The 26,721-nt window shown below is 42.8% G+C and overlaps 1 protein-coding gene across 3 annotated transcripts in view; it reads right to left on the reverse strand.

Moving 5' to 3' along the window:
• The window catches only part of SPECC1L (sperm antigen with calponin homology and coiled-coil domains 1 like), a 121,538-nt gene extending 97,289 nt beyond the window's left edge, over positions 1 to 24,249 (reverse strand). Inside the window, exon 1 of one of the 3 annotated variants that reach the window (XM_045802473.2) lies at positions 24,119 to 24,249. The gene's annotated coding sequence lies outside the window, so the exon portion shown is untranslated. Of the gene's footprint in view, positions 1 to 3,347; positions 6,290 to 23,890; positions 23,910 to 24,118 lie in introns of those variants that run through there. The other 2 variants (XM_087857555.1, XM_087857554.1) reach the window with 2 other exon arrangements.
• Between the last annotated feature and the right edge of the window lie 2,472 nt (positions 24,250 to 26,721).

The raw sequence follows: 26,721 nt of genomic DNA on the forward strand, positions 1-26,721 counted from the left end.
TTGTGTTCCCTCTCTCGCTAGCTGTCTCTCTCTCTATCAAATAGATAAATAAAATCTTTTAAAAAATAAAAATAATAAATAAAAATAAAATCTTAAAAAAAAACAAACCCAAATGAACACCAAACAAGGACTTCCAGAAAGCAGATCCAAACATTATAAAATACTCAATAAGATAAACAGAAGGACTACAGTTGTGCAAAGATCAGAGAGAAGGCAAGGAGCACAGCCAGAAGCTTTAAAAATGCTGAGATACACACTGGTCCAAGACACTGGCAGCTTGAGATCTAAGATCTTAGACCACCCATTCTCACCCATATTGGACCCAAAGCTCCCTTTCTCTAATAAATATGTAAATACACCTTTACTACTGAAGTGAAATCCAAAGCTAACCTATTTATTATATACACACAGGTACTTTCTAAAAATATCTACATAATGTGGCAACTAAAACATAAAAAAAGTAATTTGTAATAAAATAAATGTGAATTTCAATATGTGAATTTCCAAGCAAGACTATATGTGAAATAAAACAGTAAGAAATCCAAGTTAAATCACTGTGAATTTGACTACAAATACTCTTGACTTGGGCACTTGGTAGTACTGCAACTCAGACACCATGCCATCTACCATGCATGCTATCAACAATGTGATTTTCTAAAAGGATGAATCATTCTTGGTGTGATGGTTAATTTTATATGCCAACTTGACTGAGCCATGGAGTCACAGACATTTGGTTAAACTATTCTGGGTGTGAGGATGTTTCTTCTTTTTTCTTTTCTTTCTTTCCTTTTTTTTTTTTGAATAAGATTTGTTTTGTTTGGGTTTTTTTGTGAGGATGTTTCTGAATGAGATTAACATTTGAATTCAGAGATTCCTGACTCTTTGAGTTGGGATGTTGGTCTTTTCCCATCTTTAGACTCCACCTGAAAAATTGGCTCTTCTTGGGTCTCAATCCCACCAACTTTCAAACTTGAATTTACACCATGAGCTCTCCTGGTTCTCAGGCCTTCAGACTCGGACTGGAACTTACAATGTTGGCTCTCCTGGGGCTTGAGCTTGCTGACTGCAGATCCTGGTACTTCTCAGCCAACTCCTTTAATAAATTTCTTTGTGTGTGTGTGTGTGTGTGTGTGTGTGTCTGTGTGTGTGTGTGTCTGTGTGTGTAGATCCTACTGGTCTGTTTCTCTGGAAGAACCCTGACTAATACACTTGGTAAAGCTGAAAATAAAACAATTTCTCCTCAGTGTCTACAGTAACTGCATTCCTGGAAAATTTCATCTATACCAAAACTACACTTAAAAAATGCCTTCTTTGTGTAAAATGGAATTAGATTCTAGGCTCAGTCATAAACAGTTTTTTTCTATGTAAATTATTCAGCAAGATATTCCAAAGTTGCGGCAGGGCACAGGAAAAGTTTTGATCTTGCAGAACCGACACTTCATTGAGTCTAGAATTCCATGGCCTCTACTTAGAAATTTCAATAGCAACCACCAACCACTGAGACAACGAAAAAAGCTTCCATGATTTTCTAAAATGACTCCTATCTAAGGGCAAAGATCCTCAAAAACAGATTCTAATTCACCAGCAGATCTTGGCCCCTACCTGGTTAAGGAGGAATCGCTAAACCTGCCTAGAGAGCCTCTAGAGTCCCCTGAGCATGGGAGAGATTACAGAGTACAGGGAAAGGACCAGCACAGTTCACAGCACTTCAAGGGCCTAAAAGTTGAACAAAGGAATAACATTTTTTTAAAAATTACAAAAAAAAAAAAAAAAAAAAAGGGACGGCTGGGTGGCTCAGTTGGTTGGACATCTGCCTTCAGCTGAGGTCGATACCAGGATCCTGGGATCGAGTCCTGCATCAGGCTCCTTGCTCAGCGAGGAGCCTGCTTCTGCCTCTGCCTGCCGCTCCCCCTGCTTGTGCTCTCTCTGACAAATAAATAAATAAAGTGTAAAAAGAAAAAGAGGGGCGCCTGGGTGGCTCAGTCGTTAAGCGTCTGCCTTCCGCTCAGGGCGTGATCTCGGCGTTCTGGGATCGAGCACCGCATCAGGCTCCTCTGCTGGAAGCCTGCTTCTTCCTCTCCCACTCCCCTTGCTTGTGTTCCCTCTCTCACTGGCTGTCTCTCTCTCTCTGTGTCAAATAAATAAATAAAATCTTTAAAAAAAAAAAAGAAAGAAAAAAAGGAAGGAAGGAAGGAAGGAAGGAAGGAAGGAAGGAAGGAAGGAAGGAAGGAAGGGGAAAGTTAGCTGAAAAAAGAGGTGTGGTATAAGTTACTACTATCCCTTCCCCAGTCCTGCTCAGGGCTGTCATCAGCACCTGTCACTACCTCTAGTCCAGAGAAGTCAAGGTTTGGGAGGAATAAAACATAGCTCTCCTCACAATAACAGTATGGATCCTGCCTCTATAAATACTCAGAATAATCTCAAACTACAATAAATCCGTGAAGTATGTCAGATGTATTTCTCAAATAATATTTCTTAAAAACATCAAAACTGATGCACTGCTCCCCAAACAGGGAAAGGCACTGAAGGCCTTGAGCTCCTCCCATGGAGCAGGCATCCCATCCCAGCTGTGCCATACCTGATACAGTTCACTGAATCTTCACAGGAGCCCATACAGACATTGACAGAGGCTCAGAGAGTATATATAACTCACTTTCCCCGGATTACCATTCTTTAGTGACAGTCGTCCGAATCCAAACCCCATACGCTGCCCACTGCTCCATACGGTCCACAGTGCAACCATACACAAGAACTTTATCAGGAATGTGCAGTTTTCATCTCAACAAATATTTCACAAGGTATGAACAAAATGTAACAACACCAAAACTGTACTGCTCAATCTGCCCCTTCTAGATTTATCTACTTGTCCTTTGGATCAGTGCTGACATTCTTGACCAAATTTTTTTCATTTGAAGGTACCATCATGCTATTTAATATAAAATCTATCTTTTTTACAGCACAAAATTTATCGCCAGTTCTAAATCAGTAGGTATTAAGTTACAGCTGTGAAAATAAAATTCTTAGCTATAATCATATTAATTTATAGATACCTGCTACTTTTTCATTTAAAATAATTATTTGTTGGGCATGGGTGGGCAGAGACACAGCTGCCCTCATTTTACAGAAATAACCCTGCATTAAGAAGGCTGCAGTCTGGGTGGCCGGAACTCTCACCAGGATGTCCCTGTGCTTGGGCTTCCCAGGACAGGATTTACAGCTCCAGGAGCCCTGCCTAAAGCTAATTACACATCCACAGCCACACAGGAAGCTTGAGTTTCCTTTACATCTACAAGGAGATCACATAATTAAAACCTACTGAGGAAAACAAATAAAGGGCCATCTCTTACCTGCCAGATATGGTAGATAAAATACTACTTAAAAGTCAAACCACGGGGCGCCTGGCTGGCTCAGTTGGTAGAGCATTCAACTCTTGGTCTCAGGGTCGTGAGTTCAAGCCCCATGTTGGGTGTAGACAATACTCGAAAAAAAAAAAAAAATCAAACCACAGACTCTTAAAAATGGTAAATATTTTGGAGCCCATTTATAGGAAATCCTGTATGCAACATCACTGACAAAAAAAATCTTCTAGCCACTAACATCTACTGTTGGAGGAGACTGACTACTAAGAAGTTCTAAAGCAAGTCATTACTTACTCAACATTCACTGAATACTTACTTTGTGCCATGGGAAATGCCAGTTCTCTACGACACTCGTCAGACAAGGCATAAATAATACATGGACACATAAAGATAATTAGGACAAAAATACCTACTTCCAAGGAGTTCACAGTTTAGTGGAAGAAACAAGATACATAAACAAACAGTGAAGAGGACCCCACCCTTCATAAATTCTACTGATAATATAAGGTAAACAGATATACAAGGCACAATGGCAGTAGAAAGAACTAGTCCTCCATTCTGCCTCTGGGGAACTGGCTGAGAGGTACACCTCACAGAGTTGTGAGAAAGCATGGGCTCACTTGAAGGACTCTAAGAACTTGGGTCTGGCTAGAATACAGAAATGTCAAAATGAGGACTAGTGGGGAAGGGCCCAGTAGGCCAGTCAAGCCCTGGCCTCTGTCCGAAACAGGATGGCAAACTACAGACAGACTAAAGTCAGTGCAGCCCTAACTCGGATTTACAAATCCTAAAGACAGACCTGGGGCTGGTGTGGAGGATGGGCTGAAGGGGCGTAACATACTGGCGAGGCTCAGGCATGAGAAAGCCTGATTGGCATCTCCTTCCCTGTAACTCCCTTCCTCTGACTTGACTCCAAGCTCTCCATTCAAAAGTACCACTCTTGGGGCGCCTGGGCGACTCAGTTGGTTAAGCATCAGACTCTTGATTTCAGCTCAGGTCATGATCTCAGGGTTGTGAGATCGAGCCCAGGTTTGGGCTCCATGCTCACTGTAGAGTCTGCCTGTCCCTCTCCCTCTGCTCCTGCCCCCAGCACTCTCATAAATAAATAAAATCCTTTTTAAAAAAGTACCACTCTCATCCCACAGCTCTCCCAGGATCTGAAGATCACCACAGCACTACTCTATGCCCGCCCTTCTTCCACATCAGCCCCACGAATCTTCAGCCGTACCTCCAGATTCCACACCATCTGTGTTCATTGGCAACGTGGTGCACAGGCCCTTGGAACTGGGCACAGATGCTATACAGATCTGGTCTGGAAAGCAGAGCTCAGTATGACTATTACTTCTCTTGATCTAGACACTGAAGCTCCTCTTAACTTAATCTAAAGAAAGAAAAGCTGCTTTTCTAGGAGCTAACAGAAGCACAAACTGAGTTCATGGTTACCTAATACTTACATGTCTTTTTCACGCAAATGGCCATTAAGCTGCTTTTTCTCTTTTTTTCCCCTAACATTTTATTACGGAAATTTTCAAACACACGGAAATGTTGAAGAAACTGTAAACACCTCACTGTTCTTTTTTTTTTTTTTTTAAGATTTTATTCATTTATTTGATAAAGAGACAGCCAGAGAGGGAACACAAGCAGGGGGAGTGGGAGGAGAAGCAGGCTTCCCGCAGAGCAGGGAGCCCGATGTGGGGGTCCTGGGATCATGGTCCTGGGATCATGACCTGAGCCCAAAGCAAAGCTTAACCAATTGAGCCACCCAGGCACCCCCAGTCACACCAGGATCTTGACACTGTCACTACTTTTTCCTTTGAACGCCTCCTATTCACCTCCAAGTAGAACCTCTTTCCTTTTGTTATATAAATTGTATTGCTGTTTAAAACTATTTAAATTTAATTGTTATTTAATTGATATTTTTAAACCTACTGTGCTTCTTTAAAACAACAGTATCCCAGAGACTGCCCTACCTGGCACAAACAAATCTGTATCCCTGGACAAGTTATTCGACCTCTCTGAAATCTCAGTTTCCTCACAGGTAAAATGGGCGGCTAATGCTACCTCCCTCATAAGGATGTTGAGAGGATTAAATGAAGTAATGAACCTAAACTGCTTAGCAAGGTGACAGCTCACAGTAAAGATGGGATAAATGTGAGCTATCATAACGTAGAGAAGAACACACTGCATGCCCCAAGTATGACTAATGTCTTATTAAAATAAAGCAGCAATTCAAAAGGCACTTTGTAAGAGAAACCCTTTATAAAGAATGACTAAAGACTGTTTATACTCACTACTTACATTAAATTATATACTATTGCACACAGATGTCAACAAACAACACTTGCTTCTGGTTCTTTCCCACTGAAAATTATATATCAGGAAATACTGAAAATACATGGTAGGAAGTTCACTGGAATGATAATCAGGAGACCTGGATTATGGTCGCAAGCCTGACAAGTCTGCATGACCTTGGTAACTCATGCTAACTATGTGAGCCTTGTTTATAAGGTAAGGAGGATGGATTAGGATCCCAGAAATTCAAAAATCCTATTTCATAATTTATACCACTCAGAACCAGGAATCAAAACTACCTTTAAAAAAGAAACTGCTGATTAGGTATGATTTTTTTACGCCTATCAATAGCCCACTAAAAATCCAAAAAGGGTTTCAACCCAAACGACCTAGATACATTTCTCTCTTATTTCACAAACTCCATATTTGAAATGTAGGGATTATATTAAAATGTAAAATAAGAACGGACTTAAAACACTGAGGAGAAGGAATCACACAGTCAAGGGAAAATTGAAATTTAGGAAACTAGCCACACTGGAGTCAGTAACTACAGGTTACTAAATGAATCAAAACCAAAAACCAATCTGATAAAAGCATGTGGGCTACAAAACCAAACAGAACACCGAAGAAATTCAGTAAGAAATGTTTTAATTAGATAAATCCTAATGCAACAGACTGATCCGATAGTGAATTCCTCAACACATACACGTTTCTAACCCTTCTTTTGTAAATTATGACAATCAGAAAAGTGCATTTACATATATACATTTTACAGACTTGGAGCAAGGCTCCACTGAAAAAGTCAAGGCTTACTCAGAGGAAAAGCGTGAGCCCTGTCATGCCAAAACCCTGCACTTGTGCAAGTGGGCATGTATGCAAGATGCACAAAACAGGGAGAGGAAGGAGAGAAGCCGAGGTGAAATGCCTTTTGACATACAATGCTCTGCCTAGTCTGGATCCACATACAAAAGTCCATTACTGCCCAAAATACTTCAATGATTACTAAGCAGCTAACAATTATAATGCTTACTGACAATTTTCAAATGCTTATTTTTATTGTAATACAATACTTTCTCATTTTTAACACTGATTTTTTAAAGTTTATTTATTTATTTAAGTAATCTCTATATCCAACGTGGGGCTTGAACTCACAACCTCGAGATCAAGAGTCACATGGTCTTCTGACTGAGACATCCAGGTGCCCTGACACTGGTTTTATTTCATGCCTAAAATCAGGGTGTGATTATCAGCTAACGTGCACATTTAATATGGTAGTTTGTCTTGTTACGGTATTGTTTCCAGAAATCAATGATCCACATTATGACTTATTGAGGGGGGAAAGTGGCATTCAGCCACCTCTTCTCCACTTCCACCTCCAGCCGTGAGAAGGAAGGAACTTCGCCCCAGGGTCTTCTCCCTACCCTAGGGGTGTACCACTCTTAAACACCCCCACGGTCGCAGAAGAAGGAAAAAACAGCTACCTCTCTGATTTCTCCCCACTTTCCCTCCCAGCTTTTTCCTTTCCATCTGGCCACGCTCTGTGAAGGGAGTATCAACAGGAGAAAGGCCACACTGACCAGCCATGCCCAAGTGGATACTGAAGTTAGCAATAAGGAGCTGAAGGTGAGCAGGGCTAACAGCCCCAAAAGGAAGGTCAGGGGCCAAGTAAGACTGCAATAGAATGCGATTAAAAAAAACTGAGCAGGAGATGAAGGATAAAGACCTTTTCAAAACTTTGGCTTTGTTAAGGGGAGACAGTCATGAGGAGGTAGAGACACTTGTGGTGGTGTTTAAATTATGAGCAAGCTGCCTGGAGACCATCGGCCTGCCAGGGAGAAAGGCCAGTGCTGCACCAGCACACCTGATTCTCATCATCACCCTATGTGGCTGGAAAGGAGGAAGAAATTGGGGTTTAGTGATGTAAACAGCTTGCCCAGAGTCTGCGCTCTTTCCACTAAATCACAGCTACTGACTGACAGGATGCTAAGAAAAGGAGTTAATTATCAGCAACAAAAATTCAAAAGCACAACTCTATGCCCATTTGGTTTTGGCCAGAGAGAAGCCCACCAGTATTAATTTATGATTTCTATTACTCTACAAGATTTAACCCAAGGAAATCTTTAGAAACTAGAGGCTCCCTGGATTTTTCAAACTTAGAACCATAAGTCGTCTTCTTACTACTTTCCAAATAATAACAAAGTATTTTTTAGGTTTTTTTAAGTTTTATTTAAATTCCAGTTAGTTAACATACAGTGTAATATTGGCTTCAGGTGTACAATATAGTGATTCAACACTTCCATACATGACCCAATGCTCATCATAAGCGCACTCCTTAATCCCCATCACCTATTGAACCCACCCTCCCCACCTCCCTTCTGGTAACCATCAGTTTGTTCTCTATAGTTAAGCCTCTGTTCTTAGTTTGCCTTTCTCTCTCTTTTCAAAAAAAACCTAATCTTATACCAAGACCTCTTCAGATCCATTTCTGGAGATCTCTCTTTTTAACATAAGCTGCTGAAAGGCCGTTAAACTGACAATACTTAACATTCCAGACAAGTGACAAGGCTGGAAAAGGACAGCCTAAAAGAATTTCTGGCCACAGTACACAAATGATTTTTCCAGATTTAGTCCAAAACAAATTGGTTCCCAAAGTTCAAACTCCCAGAATGCAAGAAATTTTGAGTCTTTTCTGGCCATTCCCTCCTCAGCCAAGTTTTGTGAATATTTACAAAAAAGAAAACGTTTATTCAGGACCCCTTCAAACCACAGCTTTATGCTCGGAGTTTTGGCAGGCAGTTACATAACTGCACAATGCTATATTCATAAAATAAACCGTCGGCCATATTTTTAATTAAAAACACCAATTTGATATATTTTTATATTTATAACGAACTCTGATCCAAAATACAAAATGAAATATTTTCTTTGCATTTCATTAATCGTTCAAATGTAACAGTGTAAAAAATCCTTTAAAAATAAGCTTAAGGGGGGGCCCCGCCTGAGAGGCTCAGTCAGTTAAGCATCTGCCTCCGGCTGAGGACCCTGATGCCAGGGTCCTGGAATTGAGCCCCTGTGTTGGCCTCCCTGCTCAGTGTGGAGTCAGCTTGTCCCTCTCCCTCTGCACCCCCCCCCCACTCGTGTTCTAATTCTCAAATAAATAAATAAAATCTTTAAAAAAAAAAAAAGAAAAAGAAAAAGAAAAAGCTCAAAGGTCCACCTGGCTGGCTCAGTCGGAACATGCAACTCTTTATCTCAGAGTTGTGAGTTCAAGCCTCACTTTGGGTATAGAGCTTACTTAAAAATAAATAAGTAAATAAATTTTTGATTTAAATAAATAAAAAATAAGAAGCTTAAAATTTTAGATTTGAACCACTTCACTAGAAAAGCCAAAAGGAAAGAGACAAAGTGTCAGTGAGGACATGAACACCTGGAACTCTCACACACTGCTGCTAGAAGTATAAAACAGTACTGTTGTTTTGGAAAACATTTTGGCAGTTTCTCATAAATTTAAACACATACCATATTACCCAGTAATTCAGCCCCAGGTATTTATCCAAAAGAAATTAAAACATATATGCACACAAAGACATACACAAATGTTCATAGCAGCTTTTTAAAAATATATACAATACCCCCAAACCAGAAACAACCCAAATTCCCATCAACAAGGGAATGGATAAACAAACTGTAGTACAGCTATATAATGAAATAAAATCCAGCAAGAAAAAGGAAGCATCCACTGATAACATCGAACAGCATGGATGAATCTCAAAAGCAATATGATAAATGAAAGAAGCCTGAGGGGTGCCTGGGTGGCTCAGTCTGTTAAGCATTTGACTCTTGACTTCAGCTCAAGTTGAGATCTTAGGATCATGAGATCAAGACCCGAGCTGGGCTCCCTGCTCAGCAGGGAGTCTGCGAGAGATTCTGTCTCTTCCTCTCCCTTGCTTTCTTTCAAGTAATAAATAAATCTTAAAAAAGAAAAAAGAAAGAAGCCTGATACATTCCATTTACATGTTCTACAAAATGCAAACTTTTCTACAGTGGCCGAGACAGCGGATCGGTGGTTGCCTGGGGGTGGAAGAAGGGAAATTAATTGAACAACATATAAGGGAACTTTTGGGGGTTATGGAATCTGGACTCTGTATCTGGACTGAGGTGCTGTTTATATGGCCATATACATTTTCAAACCCCATCACACTGTACAATTAAAAGGAACCATTTTGTTGTATATAAATTATACTGAAAAACTCATTTTAAAAAAAGCAGTAAAAAGGTTCCTAAATGTTCAACTAAAAAAACCAAAAATTTAGATTAGAGAATTGTTTTGTCAATAGCATAAAGGAAGTCTTTCTAAACTAAACAAGTTAAAATAGATTAGACTGGGTGCCTGGGTGGCTCAGTTGGTTAAGCAGTCAACTCTTGATTTCAGCTCAGGTCATCATCTCAGGGTTGTGAGACTGAGCCCTGCATGCAGCTCCATGCTGCTCTATGCTGGGTATGGAGACTACTTAAGATTCTCTCTCTATCCCTCTGCCCCTTCCCCACACCCTCTTCTTAAAAAAAAAGATTCGAATTTGAATTTGGTTTAATAATAACGAAATCTTTTTCAATAAGCATTTCACTGGTTAGGAAAAATGAAAATTAATAAAAAATACTGAAGAGTCCTTTTTCCTTTTGTCTACTGAGTAAAAGGTTGTAGTCTCAACAGTGAAATTTTGCCCCCTTGGGGACATTGGCACTGATTGTAGACATTTCTGGTTATCATGATGGGGGTAGAGGCGCTACTGACATCGACTGTGTACAGGTCAGGGATGGTCTAAATATCCTACAATGCACGTAACAGCCCCTTTGAACCAAGAACTATATGACCCAAAATATCAATAGTGCCAAGACTTAGAAACTTTGGTGTACAGGGATTGGTTTTAAGCCTGGGAAGAAGGGAAGAGCTCCATCTTTCTGTACCTTACCGTACACAGGGCCATATCTGCACAGACATTCTGTTGAGCTGAAAAACCCAACTCAACAGAATTGGCTGACAGGCAGGTAATGTCTCTGCCACAGGCCTATTACTCCCCTGGGTTTCCGTCCACATTTCCTGGGAAAGGACAGACAGCTCAAAGAAGGGCTCTCTCTGATCTCCCTGAATGAAATGTGAGAAGGAGCCACAGGGCCTCACTGCTTACCTGTACCTTCTTCTGCAATCCCCTTGCTGCCTGGCAGAAACTGACAACATGATGGCCAACCTCCACCATTCTCCCATCCCTCTGAAACCTCGCTGGCAAAAAGGAAAGAAGGGAAACTATATGCCAAGCGCTATGCTGGAAATTTCACACACATCGTTTCATTCAATCCTCCTTCATCTAAGGAGATGGGTACGATTATCAAGTCCACCGTAAAAAGGGTAACCCGAGCCTTCAAAGCTGGCAAATATGACAGCAGGGATCTGAGTAGGTCTCACTCCAAAGCCCACCCCACTCCACCACACCTGGGTAACTCCCTGGGCTGTCTTTCTTTATCTCAAGGGGTGGTCTGTAGAGTGAGACTAGAGGGCCTCTGGTGTGCTCTATGTTCAGAGACATTTAACTATGGTGGGACATGTCTTGGCAACCAACAGTAGGTATGGCTTATAGCATTCCCTCCTCTCCAGCCCTGCCAGCCCTATTACAGCCTCTTCCTGTGTCAGGGAAAACATACAGCCTGACAACTACCACAGCCTCCTGCCGTTCTCCCTGCCTGCAATGCTCCTGTACCACAACTGTTTCTCTACACTGAAGCACAAAACCCACCCTGCCACTCCCCCACTAGGTAATGCCCCACTGCCTGTCTTAGACCAAACACCCCAGTGACCAATACACATCCCTCCAGACCCCAGCTCCCACCCACCTTCCCCACCTGGTTCCCCATTTTACACACAAATGTAGCAACACTCTTTCAAATACCCACACTTCTACTCCCACCACTCGCTATTCCTAAAAGCCCCTTACCATCTTCTTGCCCGAGAAATAACAGCTCACATGTCATGTCAAGATTCAGCTCAAATGACATCTGTTGTCATTTGACTTCCTGCTGTGGTGGTACCTCCACCACAGCACTCACCTCACACTGTTTTATCTAGGCAACATCTGGTACACAATTAGACTATTAAAAAAAAACTGCTGTTTATCTCAAATTCAAATGTAGTCGAGCATCTGTATTTTCTCTGGCAACCTCAGGCCTGGCACAGAGTCCCTCCAAATAGAGAGAAAAGGAAAGGCAGCAATAGGCAAGGGAGCAAAAGAACACAAGAAATAATATACAAAGTGAACCATGACAAGAAAGACAGTTAGAAGGCTTATGTTATACTCAACATGAATATTAAAAGTCCAAATCCCCTTGTTTAACACCAGTTCTCCACAAAACAGCCTGGCCGACAATTCCAAAACCACTCTCTGGGACTCTTCTCCAAACAGCCTAAGTTTAGAGCAGCAGGTCTGTTTCTCTTTCACGAAACCACACTGGTCACCTCTGCCTTACTCACGCAGCTCCCACCAACTGGTGTGTTCTTTCCCCAGTTCCAATGTCCATTCACTGAAAACGCCTCCTCCTTCAAAGCCAATCTCAAAGGCCAAGCACAGCTCAAGTCCCCTCGAGGTCTAGCTCAGAGAACTTAAGGCACCAATACCAACACTCACACATGGTCTCCCTCTCTTCGTGAGCACCCCCCCCCCAGCACTTATCAACACAACCTCAGCTGGCAGTTGTATACAGACTGCTCCCCAAGGCCCCACTGAGGATGCAAATGCCCATTTCTGAGGCAAGGCAGGGTAAGTACCTTAAAGATATCATTTAATAACTGTACAGAGGATGGAACCAAACACCCGATAAACAGACAAAAATCAAAGCTATGAGGTCAACAGCCTGAATCACTGCTGAAAATGACATGTGTGTCATAAGAAAATCTTAGTAAACTCTTTCTAGACAGGCCAGTTAACCACCTATTACACAGTTCACTGCTGTTATAAGACATCCTGTAACAGTGTAGAACTTCTGCTCACCGATTACTGGTAGGATAAGGATATAAGAGGGAAAAAGAGAAAAACAGCAGGAAAGCACTTCCTTCTGAGTTCACAATGTCACGGTCCACACTTCCTTGTTCAAACGCTGAGATACACCATATACCTCAATTACACTGATTTGGTTGTTGCCAATTTAGGATCATATTATTTCCCTTCACTGCATGAATAATGTATTGCAAGTTCAAGCAATAAAGCTCAGTCACATGTCAGAATTTCAATATAACATAACCAATTAAATATTAAGAAAACAGAGGGGCGCCTGGGTGGCTCAGTCAGTTAAGCATCTGCCTTTGGCTCAAGTCATGATCCCAGGGTCCTGGGATCAAGCCCCGTGTTGGGCTCCCTGCTCAGCAGGGAATCTGCTTCTCCCCCTCCCTCTTTGCCCCCCCATCTCGTGTGTGCTCTCTCTCTCTCAAATCTTAAAAAGGAAAAGAGAACATATAAAATATGTCTCTGTTTCATTCCAATTCTTTACAAAGTAAAATTTTGCAACACTACTACATGATGTGAGCAAACTCTGAATTTCAGTAAAAGGTCACTAGTAGCAGATATTAAGAATAATAGATCCCCATACAAACATCACAGCATTCTTACCCCCAACTTAGAAAATGGGAGTCTTCAAATTCTAACATAGGGCTCTGGAAACAAGTCAAAGAAGAGGGACTTTCAACTCAGTAGATTGTTTAAAAAATATGGCTGTTTTCAAATTTGAAAAGATACAGAAAGCAGGAATAGGACTAGTGAGTAAACGTTATCAAGAGGCAGATTCTGGGACAGCTAATAACCAGAGATGCCCCCACACCAAATGAACAGCCTTAAAAGTAGTTGGGTCCTCCTTCCTGCTCTTAAAAAGCCCTGCAGTGGGGGCTGGGAGGGCTGATTTATCATGAGACATCAGCGGAAATGGGAAGTTCCTACACTAACATCGGTTAGCTAGATATCAGATATTCACAATGGTTCATCTCTAAAGGGTCCAGACACCAGTGGGATAACTTCAGTTATTTTAAAAAGCATTGTATGGTACTTCAGGAAGAATTCTCCTGACTTTCTCATTTGCTTGTCTCCTGAAGCAACCTTTTTCAGTTCAGCTACCCTCACCATCTGAAAGCTGCCAAGCTTCTGACACAGCATGGCACAGAGACTTAGTCCCTGAACAAATACCTAAAGTCTGGACTTCTTTTTTTTTTTTTTTTAAGATTTTATTTATTTATTTGACAGAGAGAGACAGCAAGCGAGAGAGGGAACACAAGCAGGGGGAGTGGGAGAGGAAGAAGCAGGCTCATAGCGGAGGAGCCTGATGTGGGGCTCGATCCCATAACGCCGGGATCACGCCCTGAGCCGAAGGCAGACGCTTAACCGCTGTGCCACCCAGGTGCCCCTAAAGTCTGGACTTCTGACAAAATTTTTTTTTTAATTTTGTAAACAGAAGACAAACCGGTAACTGCTATGCAAAAATTCATCAGCTGTCTGAGAGGTAACAGGTCTTTTCCTTCTTGACTTCACTAATCTCTGAAACCACTTTTAAAGATGTGCGGTGACTGAGAATTCTAACGATCCTTTCGCAGAAGTCACTCACGTCAACACAGAACCTGCCACTCTTACACCCTCTCGGCCCGTTTGTAGTGTACAACTCCTTTGGCCAGGCAAACGCAGCATCTATATAGCTTTTTCTGTACAAAATTTTGCACAATCACATGCAACTGTGAACAAAATAGGGTGAGAACCTTGGGTGCTTATCTCCAAGGATATAAACCTTGGGTGAGAAAGTAAATACTGAATTAGGCTTTCATCAGAGAATCTCATACTTACATAATAAACCTCTCCTTAGCCTATCACCCCAGTATACAGTCTTCAATATTCATTTCCAGCTAAAAAAAAAAAAAAAAAAAAAAAAATCCCTCTAGGAATAGTATTAGAAAAAATTATAAATTCCAAATTCATACTTTACTGTCACTTTATTTAAAATAATACGGGGGGGGGGGGGTGGCGCCAGAGTGGCTCAGCCCGTTAAGCATCTACCAGGGTCCTGGGATCGAGCCCCGTGTTGGGTCCCTGCTCAGTGGGGAGTCTACTTCTTCCTCTGCCTCTCCCCCTGGCTTGTGCTCTCTCTCTCGCTCGCTCACTCTCTCTCTCAAATAAATAAATAAAATCTTTAAAATAAAAGAGAAGGAGGGGTGCCTGGCTGGCTTAGTCAGTGGAACATGTGACTCTTGATCTTGGGGTTGTGGATTGAAGCCCCATGTTGGGTGCAGAGATTATTTAAAAATAGAATCTTTTTTTTTAAGATTTAAATTTTTTTTTATTTGAAAGAGAGCACGTGTACACACGCAAGTTTGGGGAGATGGAGAGGGAAAGAAGCTGAGCAAGGAGCCTGATGGAGAACCTGATTTCACAGCCCTGAGATCATGACCTGAGCCCAAATCACGAGTGGGACGCTTAACCATCTGAGTCACCCAGGCACCCCCAAAATAAAATCTTTTAAAACAAATAAAATAAAGTAAAATAAAATAATACAGAGGTAATAAGGATATATTCCAAATGTGAGAAAAATGAGCCAAACAGAATTATCATTAAATTTTATCAAGAGACCATCTCACATTTAAAACTTGCCTCCGAGTGGCTTAAGGAAAAAGAGGCAAGAAAGAGAAGAGAGGAGGCCCAGCTAAGAGCTCAGGCAATAAAGGATGTAGAAAGAGGATGCAAAGAAGGGGAGCAAAAGGAGAGAGGACTTTGGTAAAACAGGTCAAGCATCAAGTTTAATCCCCTTACCCATCATCCCTTTACACCCCACAGCCTTTGTTACTAGGTAGTAACCTGAAAGGGGCAGCTCCTTCGATTCTTGGGCAGTTTATGCAGCCAAATGTCAGTGCAATTGGATCTGCCATTTACCAGAACACCTGCCAAAGCAACACAAAATAAATTCCTTCAACTATTTCAATTACAAGAGAAGCAATGCCCACCGAAGTCTTCCATTCTCCAGGCTAAACAGCACTGTAGTTCCTTCAGCCTTATGACAAATGCATTCTAGTTGAAAGGCAGCATATTATAGTGAAAAGAACATAAGACTTTTAGTCAGAAACCATGGCTCAAATCCAAGCTTGGCCACTGGTTAACTCTGAATTCTTAACCTCATTTCCTCATTTATAAAATTAAGGAAAATAATAGTTGTGCTAACTATCTCAAGATGTGTTGTGAAAGGACCGTATTTAATGAAAGGTACACATGAAATATACACTTTCCCAGCTCTGCTGCTATAGATGCTCATTAGATTCCACAGCACTATTAACACAGACTTCACAGAACTTATATATTCGCTTTAGAAATAAAATTTTGGGGGCGCCTGGGTGGCACAGCGGTTAAGCATCTGCCTTCGGCTCAGGGCGTGATCCCGGCATTCTGGGATCGAGCCCCACGTCAGGCTCCTCCGCTATGAGCCTGCTTCTTCCTCTCCCACTCCCCCTGCTTGTGTTCCCTCTCTCGCTGGCTGTCTCTATTTCTGTCGAATAAATAAATAAAATCTTTAAAAAAAAAAAAAAAAAGAAATAAAATTTTGAAACCCAACCCAACTAAGCACATGTGTGATGGCAGAGGGAGTCGGAGCAAAAGTCAGGAAAGGAAGTGATTAAAAATTCCAGTGCAGGGGCGCCTGGGTGGCTCAGTCGTTAAGCGTCTGCCTTTGGCTCAGGGCGTGATCCCAGAGTTCTGGGATCGAGCCCCACATCAGGCTCCTCCGCTGGGAGCCTGCCTCTTCCTCTCCCACTCCCCCTGCTTGTGTTCCCTCTCTCGCTGGCTGTCTCTGTCAAATAAATAAATAAAATCTTAAAAAAAAAAAAAAAAGAATCCCAGTGCAGCTAGACAGCATCCTGTCTGACATTTATACTCTACACTAGCCCTTCAGAAATACAACTTTAACATAAATGTCCAGGTCGCTTTTTTTTTTTTAATTTAAAAACAAGGAACGTTAGTAACTGAAATGCCAAAAAGCTTTCTTGCAAAACATTTTATTCATTACAATTCAGTAGAGCTTATGATTCTTTTGTTTGTTTTAAGATTTTATTTATTTATTTGACAGAGAGAGAGACAGCGAGAGAGGGAACACAAGCAGGAGGAGTGGGAGAGGAAGAAGCAGGCTTCCCATTGAGCAGGGAGCTGGCTAGATCCCAGGACCCTGGGATCAGGACCTGAGCTGAAGGCAGCCACTTAACCAACTGAGCCACCCAGGCGCCCCAGAGCTTGTGATTCTTGATCTTGGGGTTGTGAGTTTGAGCCTCACATTGGACACAGAGTTTACTTAAGAAAACTAAATAAAGGGGCGCCTGGGTGGCTCAGTCACTGTGTGTCTGCCTTCGGCTCAGGGCATCTGCTCACGGCGTGATTCCTGTGTTCTGGAATCTCCCCTGAGAGCCTGCTTCTTCCTCTCCCACTCCCCCTGCTTGTGTTCCCTCTCTCACTGGCTGTCTCTATCTCTGTCAAATAAATAAATAAAATCTTTAAACAAATAAATAAATAAATAAAACTAAATAAATAAATATCTGCTGAATTGAATGAGTAAATGGTGTATTTTTACTACGAAATACTACTATGAAGCCATTAATCACAATGAGTCAGAGTAATGCCAGCTGATTTAATGGAATTTCCAGAAGTACTAAGTGAAGAAAACAAGAAGTGTCAAAAAAAAAAAAAATCCCATTTTTTAAAAGAATACTCTGGAAACCTTACATCGACGAGGAGGTGGGGAATCTGAAACCCTCATACACTGCTAGCGGGAAGGTAAAATGATGCAGCTTTGGAAAACAGCTTGGTGGTTCCTCAGAGTTTAGCACAGCTACCATATGACCCGGTGATTCCACTCTGAGGTACACGCCCAAGAGAACTGAAAATATTCATCCACAAAGAAACCCGTACATGAATGTTCACAGTAGCATTGTTCGTAATCACCAAAAGTGGAAAACCAAATGTCCATCAACAAAGTATAAACTATTATGTGGCCATAAAAGGAATGAAGTACTAATAAATGCTACAACATGGACAATACTTAAAAAAATCACGCTAAACGAAAGAAGGCAGACAAATGTGCACAAATTCTATGACTCCATTTCTACGAAATACCCAGAACAGGCAAATCTAGAGAGATAGAAAGTAGATTGGGGATTCCAGGGGCTGGAGGGAGTGGAGAATTGGGAGTGACTATTAATCAGAACAAGGCTTCTTTCTGAGGTGATGAAAATGCTCTGGAATTAGACAGTGGTGATCAACGCACAACTCTATGGATATACTTAAAACCACTGAAGTATACACTTCAAAAAGGATGAACTTTATGGGATATGAATTATATCTCAATAATCCTATTATTTTTTAAAAACATACATGTTTGCAAATGAATACATGAATAATAAAGAATGATGAAGAAGAGTATGGGAGGGAGGAGGGGGCCAAGGCTTAAGGCAAGGAGGAGATAAAAAAACAAAGACTAAAAAAAATGCAAGGCTGGAGGCCCTGCATGGGGGGACTGGGCAAGGCTGAATAAGCCAGCAATGAGGTGAGCATGGAGAATAAAAAGGAGGGAGCTAGGGCAGGTAAATGGTAACAGGGGAGACAGAGGAGACCTGGATACCTGTAAGGATTCAATGGAGTCTGCAGAAAACTCGGACTGCCAGAGAGGGAGGACAAGAAAGAACATGGGAGAGAACATTTAAGGCTGGCTCAAACCCACTAAAGCTTAAAAAAGAAAAGTGTGCAAGAAGAAAATCCAATAGGTTCTGCTCAAGAATCGTTGAGCCTGGTAAGATAAAACCAAACTACAAGGAGAAGCTTCCAAGGAAAGAGGGAGTGGGACTCAGGACACTGGCTGTCTCCTACGTAGGAAAAAGGGGCATCTCTTGGGAGAAAGTGTCCAACTGTGACTGTTCCTGGGGAAAAAAAAAAAGCAGCTCCAACGGACTGCCTCGGGAATTCTCAGTAGAAGAGGTGCGACTGGAAAATGGCTGACTTGGGCTTTTTCCCAAGAATATGAGAAGGGAGAGGAAGAAACGGACTTTTTTAACCTTTTTTATTTAACAGTTTTAATTTAAAAACTGCCAGGTTTTCTGAATGCCTCTTTCTTAAGCTTAACCAGGGTCTTTTTTTTTTTTTTAAGATTTTATTTATTTATTTGAGAAAGAGAGAGAGAGCGCGCAAGAGCACAAGCAGGGGGAGTGGGAGAAGCACAGGGAGAAGCGGGCTCCGCGCCGAGCAGAGGGTGGGACTCAATACTTGTTCCAAAGACCCTGGGATCATGACCTAAGCCCAACACAGACGCTTAACCAACTTGAGTCGCCCAGGTGCCCTTAACCAGGGTCTTTTTATTTTTCTTTGTAAAACCTCAGTTCTTTTGAAAAGAAGTATAATATGGGGCCTTCTTGTAAGAGACAAGGTATCTTTCCCCGTTATCATTTTTTCTTAACATTTTATTTTTGGGGCACCTGGGTGACTGAGTGGGTTAAGCATCCAACTCTTGGTTTTGCTCAGGTCATGACGTCACAGGTCGTGGGATCAAGCCCCGACTGGAGAATACACGTTCAGTGGGTAGTCTGCTTGAGCATTCTCTCCCTCTGCCCCTCCTCCCGCTCACATGCATACACGTGCACACAAGAGCTCACTCTTGAAAATAAGTCTTTAGGGGCGCCTGGGTGGCGCAGTCGTTAAGCGTCTGCCTTTGGCTCAGGGCGTGATCCCGGTGTTCTGGGATCGAGCCCTGCATCAGGCTCCTCCGCTGGGAGCCTGCTTCTTCCTCTCCCACTCCCCCTGCTTGTGTTCCCTCTCCCGCTGGCTGTCTCTCTCTGTCAAATAAATAAATAAAATCTTTAAAAAAAAAAAAAGAAAAGAAGTCTTAAAAAAAAAGATTTTATTTTTAAATAATCTCTACACCTAACATGGGGCTCAAACTCACAACCCCGAGATCAAGAGTCAAACGCTCTCCCCACTGAGCCAGCCAGGTGCCCCTCACTTTATCCCTTCTGTTTTCCCTAGGCTATATGCACAACAGACAAACTCACAATTTAATATTTTTATTTCTTAAACCTTTACTGTCCAAACACATCAAATCAAAGCAAAAACGAAAAACCCAAGGTGGAAGGTATCCAAGGAGAATGGGGGAAGCAATATAGAGCAAATGCATATTCCTTCTAGAGCTACGAATAAAGATAATGCCCACCTGGTTTCTGGGTTATCAAACACATGAGAGTCCCCTCCTTCAAGAAATGATTTGAGTTAGACACTAAGATACAACTAAACAGACTTTGCAAATTGGTGTGTACAACTGGGAGATGTCTCACAGCTGGAGAGGTCAAGCGCACCTGGAGTGAAACTCCTAAGGGCAAGGACTTAGGTGATCTCTACTTCCTTGGTAGTGCTGACATGCCTAGCACATAACGAACGCACCCAGCAGATACAACCACCTCTGGTCAAGCCACACACTCTGCTATGCAGTGTGACGTCACTGGCTAGTGGAGGGAACAGACAAAACACAGGGCACCAAATCCTTACCAGACAGGGAGCTGGACAAGTATGCAGGAGATAGGTCAAGGGATGCCTTCAAGGCAAGGTAATATCTAAGCTGAGTATGAAGGTGATAACGGGATGAAGTGAGAGAAGAACATTCCAGCAGAGGGAGACATGGAGACTGGAGAGAGTTAAGGGACCAAGAGTGGTTCAGCAAAACTCAGTGAAGCACCAAAAAGGGTGCGTGGGAGGATGAGAATGGAGGCCAGAGTCCAGTGATGAAGCATCCTGGATACCAAGATAAGGATTAGTAAATCTGATTATGAAAATAGTGGGAGCCGTTGACGGACTTAAAATTGGTGGTGGGGATGTGGGGTGACTATGAACAGATGTATTTTAGAAAGACGGAGGCAGGAGCAAACCTCTGGATTTAACCAGAAAAGAACTACAATGACAATGTGGGAAAAACACTGTTAACAGATCTGCACTCTTTTCTAGTGGACAAATTTTCTTTTTGGAGTTACCCAATTGTTTTCTGAAAATAGAGAACTTAGAGGTGGCTGAGAGCAGTCAGTCCTCTAAGTACAGAAATTAGTATTACAAAGAATTAGACTGCATTATTCATTTTAACTCAAGACACTTTTAAAATGTGTTTGATACATTTAGATATCCTACAGTTTCATGAGTACCAAAAAAGAGTTACGATAACTTTAAATCTTATCTGTTATTAACAGCAGACCAGAATGAATTTTAAAGACTTCACAGACACAAAGATCATCTGCTACATTCACTTTGGAACAAACCATTGACACTTCTTCCCCTCAACACATCTGAAATACAGTCTGTAAGCCTAATTTCTCAATGGTCATGTTGTTTCACAGCAAAAGACTGAGGCCACAATACTAAAAGATTTTTGAGCTGAGAGAGAAACCCCATGGGGGTTCCTTACCTCAGCAGCTAGTCTATTCACCACTAACAATTCCAACCACCAGGAGGAATTTCCCTGCCTAGGCTTATTTTGTTGGCACAAGCACACACGAAAAAATATCCTGACATTTTATATCCAGAAGGAAAAAATAATCAGAATAGTAACATCTTTAATACCAAGCAAATTTAACCAATTTTCCCAGTTGCCTGTGGATTTGGACAGATGGCCAAAAGTAAACTCATATTTACTGTAAAAAATAATCTGTATTTTAATCTTCTTAGCACCAAAAGCCCAGCGAACTTTTTCCTAAACTCCCTAACAACAATAGCAAAACAAAAGATTTTAGGCTATCTTTATTTCTAAAAATATTTTATTGTGATAAGATAACCAACCTTGTATTTGCCATTTACAATCACCATATACCACCATTTACCATCATCATTTCATAAAAGATGCTTAATTTCAACACCAAGAAAATGACACATATATATGTATATATACACACACACATATTTTAGAAAGGGCAGTCCTTTCATTGAATAAATTTTGTTTAATAAAAAACTCCCTCACATTGTCCTTGTTTTTCTCTATACTCTAAGGCCCATTCAACACTCCCTTTCAGAGGTCTCATCAAGAGTCTCCAAAATTTGTTTTCACCAGTTTTATGATGGCCTCACTCGCTGTCTTTGGGGAGGGACCACAAACAATGCCATGGAACTGATGAGAAGACCCAGTTCTACTAAGAGTGGAAGAGGACTCAGTAGACAAGGGTCCATTAAGTGTTAAAAGTGGCAAGTGGAGCTCGTTTCCATCTCTTTCCTCCTCCCCCACCCCCCACACTTTACAGATAGGGAAAGGAAGGTCCAGAAAGGAAAACCAATTTGCCCAAAGCCATAAAACCAAGAGAGTATCTCTAGCCTGCTGATACCCTGGCACCAGTCCTCTACTGAACTGGACAGTTTGCATAATACTAAGTACAAGTTAGCCATGTCATTTAAATATGTATATGGTATGGGGCACCTGGGTGGCTCAGCCAGTTGGGCATCCCACTCTTGATTTCTGCTGGGGTCGTGATCTCAGGGTCCTGGGATGGAGGCCCAACTCCATGCTCAGCGCAGAGTCGGCTTGACATCTTCTCCCTCTGCCCCTCCCCCGACTCGTGGGCGCGCACACACAGCCATGCACGCTCTTTCAAAAAAATAAATCTTTAGGGGCGTCTGGGTGGCTCAGTCGTTAAGCGTCTGCCTTTGGCTCAGGGCATAATCCCAGAGTCCTGCGATCGAGCCCCACATCAGGCTCCTCCGCTGGGAGCCTGCTTCTTCCTCTCCCACTCCCCCTGCTTGTGTTCACTCTCTCGCTGGCTGTCTCTCTCTCTCGAATAAATAAATAAAATCTTTAAAAATAAATAAATAAATAAATCTTTAAAAAATAAAAATGAAAAAAATAAATATGTATATGGTTATATGGCAAGTCTTATGTATTATGAAAACCCAACCCTGGTAGTAATTTTGAACCGAAGCAATACTATCAGCTGAGTCATGTGAAATTAAGGATGTACTGTGTCAAACTGGTTATAAAGAGAACCTGTGCTTCACAGAAATCCCATCTCGAGACAACACAATGTAGATACACACCCTAAAAATTCAAGTTTAAAGCATTTCTATGCCACAATATTCACTCTCTTAATGAAAATGAATGTCAAGAAAACCCTACATACCTAGAGTATACACAGGCTATTAAGAAACATTTTCCAGCTACCTAAAGTTGCTGAGTCTTTAAAGACTCTCCTTGGTGTAGAAAAAATCAAAGGGGGAAAGGAGACATTTTTAAAGAGGAAAAAATTACTGGATCAGTTAGCTATTTCTTTACCAAAAAAGATTTTCCCCAAATCAATACTCGACTTCTCCTTACAGATATACCTGTCAGTATTGGTTTGACTATTTCATAACCTACATGTGTTATGCTGATGTCTGCTGATGTCTACAAAGCTCTGATTTCATCTCAAGATACATCCTCCTGGCTGACAGCAAACGCTGTTGGGCTCTGCAACATTTTTTAGTTTCCTGAATCTGTTGTAAACTTAGAAAACATTATCAATGGCTTGAGATGCTCTTTTTACAACACATTTTTCCCTGTAATCAATATAGGGCAGCGAATTTACGGGAATTTTTCCTGGACCCTCCCGTACTTGCCGGCAAATTACCAAGGGCATCAACAAATCAAAGCTCTCTATATTTGAATGATCACAGGAATTCCTACTTGGTCTTGTAAATAGGCTGAAACTGCGTGGAACTGATTTATTTTCTAGCCATCTCCAGGAGAGGTGCCAAACAATGAACTGTGATGTCTTATATATAACCACTTAAGCCACACAATTACCAGATTGAGGGAAATGCAAAATTCCCTCAACAAAACACCAGATTATCCATATCCAACCCGATGCAATTAACCAGGTCTCAGGAACAAAACGACATTCCACTCGCTTAAGGATGACCTCCCTTCTGCGCTGGGCGAGGGTGGGGGCGCGTGCCCCGGCGGAAGCAGAGCCCGCAGGAGACCCGGGGTCCGCCGCCCGCGGCCCTGCTACCCCAGCCGCGTCCTCGGGGCCCCGGACAGCGGTGTCTCCGCCTGGAGAAGGGAACCAAGGGATCAGGGCTATGGGGCGCCGGCCCCAGCCTCTTCTGGGGCGCGGGGAGAGCAAAGCGCGAGGGTCTCGCTCAGCCCCTTGGCTCAGAGGGACCAGCAGACGGGGGGGGCGGGGGGCGCAAAACCACCTGGGCCGCAACACCGGCCAGGAGCAGCCGGCGGACGCGGGGGTCGGCCCGGGAGGCCGGGAGGGGGACGGCGCAGGCGCGGGACGGGCCGGGGGCCCCGGCGGGGGACGGCGCAGGCGCGGGCCCGCTGGGGTCTGCGGGGCCGCCTGGGCCTGGCCGCGCGGGCGGCGCTGAGGAGATGGACAGGCCCGCCAGCGCACACTGAGGGGACCCGGTCCTGGCTCTTACCGCGCGGCGCCGCCTCGCTCGCTCGCTGGCTCCGGGTTGGGGCCGGGCGGCGAGCTCGCCCGGTGGCGCGGCCCGAATCCGTTGAGTCCGGCCTCAGGGCAGCAGCCAACCCGCAGCGCCGTTCGCCCGGCCCGCCCTGCCTCCTTCGCGGCCCCCGCCCTCGGCCCGCCCCTGTCCCGCCCCTGTCCCGCCCCACAGAGCCGCCACCGATGGCGCAGGCGCCGCAAGGCCCCGCCTACATCCTGCCGCCGCGCAGGCGCCTACGGCCCCGCCCACTCCGCTCGCGTCCCTCCCGTCTCTGGCTAGCGCAGGCGCCCTGTCACCCGGCCCGCCACAAAAAACGGCTCCAGCAGCGTGTACCGACGCGTCGGTGTTTGCGCTGGAGCAGCTGATGGCGGATGCTCCTGAATGCTGTGTACGACGGGGCGGGGTGATGCGTGTAAAGCTCCCTCGTCCCAAAACCTTACCTCAGCCAAAGGTCCCACCTTTCGTGCGGCACGGATTTACAGTGTGCCAAGGACGGTGCTAGGCGACGAACTAGACAGTGGTGATAAAAACACACAAGCCCTGCCCTCCTGGCGCTCCCCGTGCGGCTGGGAACACAGACGCTAAACGAGTGAGCCACCAAAAACATGAGGCTAAATATCCTTTATCAAGTAAAGGAAGTTCTGGTAGGTCACGGTTGTCATACAGGTTTTTTTCCTTATATAGTTCGAACTGCATTAATAATTTTTTATTACATTTTAATTTCCCAGAATAAAAGAAAAAATCGGACTTGATAAAATTTTAATATTGTTGGACTATTCGCTAATACTTTATTTAGCATTTTTACATATATGTCCGTAAGTGATTTTGGCCTTTCCTTTTACTTTCTTGTACTGTCGATGTCTGGTTTGGTATTAAATTTATAATCAAGTCACAATGAGTTGAGACTTCTGTTTTCTTGTTTATTTGGAAAATTACATATAAGAGGATTTTTCTTTTCAATGTTTGCTGAAGTTGCCTATAAAATTATCCAGGCCTGGTTTTTTTCTTTGATTTTGTGTATTTTGAGACTTTTGAGGGGATAGGATGCAGATTTTTTTTTCAAAGATTTTATTTATTTATTCAACAGAGATAGAGACAGCCAGTGAGAAAGGGAACACAAGCAGGGGAGTGGGAGAGGAAGAAGCAGGCTCATAGCGGAGGAGCCTGATGTGGGGCTCGATCCCATAACGCGGGGATTCACGCCCTGAGCCGAAGGCAGACGCTTAACCACTGTGCCACCCAGGCGCCCCAGGGATGCAGATTTTAAACTAAGCATTCCATTTCCATTTCTTGAATGGTTCTAGATTTAGACAGTTTTGTTTTTTGTTTTTTGTGTTTTGTGGTTTTTTTGAGTAGGCTCTATGCCCACTGTGGGGCTTGAACTCATTACCCTGAGATTGGGAGTCGCATGCTCTACCGGCTGAGCCAGCCAGATACCCTGAGACAGAATTTCTACTTCTCCCTGTATCATCTTTGCTAAACAATATTTTTGCAGGAAAGTGGCTGTATATTGATGTTTTCAAAATTGTTGGTATGAAGTTGTTCATATTCCCTTATAATTTTTTGTTTTATTTCAGAAGGCATCCATTCCTATAGTCCTCTTCCCAAATGCAACTAACTGTATTCAGTTTCTTGATATCCTTCTAGAGACACGTTATGAATATAAACAAATATGCAAAATAAACAGATCCGTTCTTTTGCTTCTTTTTTTTTTTTTTTTTTTTTTTAAGATTTTGTTTATTTATTTGACAGAGCGAGAGAGCACAAGCCAGGGGGAGCTGAAGGCAAACGCTTAACCGACTGAGCCACCCAGGCGCTGGGTTATCCCCTGCTTTTTGAAAGTTTGTGTTACGCCACTTCACATTTACGAAAGACATACATTGTTACCTGCTTTTGCTAACCTAAAGAAATGCAAAGAGGATTTTCGCTTTTATGAAAAAAGGTGAAAAGCAACAATAGTGTTGTGTGTTTTGCAGAGGAGGTGGACACTCTGAGCAGCAAGAGTGGCACCGCCAGACTCCCACCACGGGAAGTACTCTCAGCATCCCAGCATCAAGCTGCCATAGGCTTGAACTGTGTGAGCATTTCTGCTTTATCTCCGTTTATTTTGTACATCTGTTAGCAAGACGTGTCCTAAGGTATAAGAAAAGCCTCAGAGGTTATTCTTGGGGCCTGGGAGCACGCAGAAATGTTTTCCATATAAATAAATGGTATTCGCGTCTTTGCTTTGTGCCATTTCAGTGTATGAAAGATTTCATAGTAACATTCTACTTTTAGATCGCAGGGGAAACCCATATTCTTTCTGCCTTCTTTCAACGTTAGGTCAATGGGATTCATCTGTCTTGTTGCATCCATCTGTGGCATACAAAATTAATAATATTTTGGTTACGGTACAATGTCCTGTTGTATGAATTTACCATACCATACTTTACCCATTTTCCTACTGATGGGCCTTTGAGTTGTCTCCAGTTGTGAGCTGTTAGTGGAAGGAAAATTGCATGATGCAAAAAAGATTCCTAGATTCTCCAATGGAAAGCTATGCGTACTTGGAACATGCCCTTCTAGGTTATCTGGTT

Source organism: Ursus americanus, chromosome 30 (assembly GCF_024610735.1).
Source record: "Ursus americanus isolate L20-20 chromosome 30, mUrsAme1.1.p, whole genome shotgun sequence".
Lineage (NCBI taxonomy): Eukaryota > Metazoa > Chordata > Mammalia > Carnivora > Ursidae > Ursus > Ursus americanus.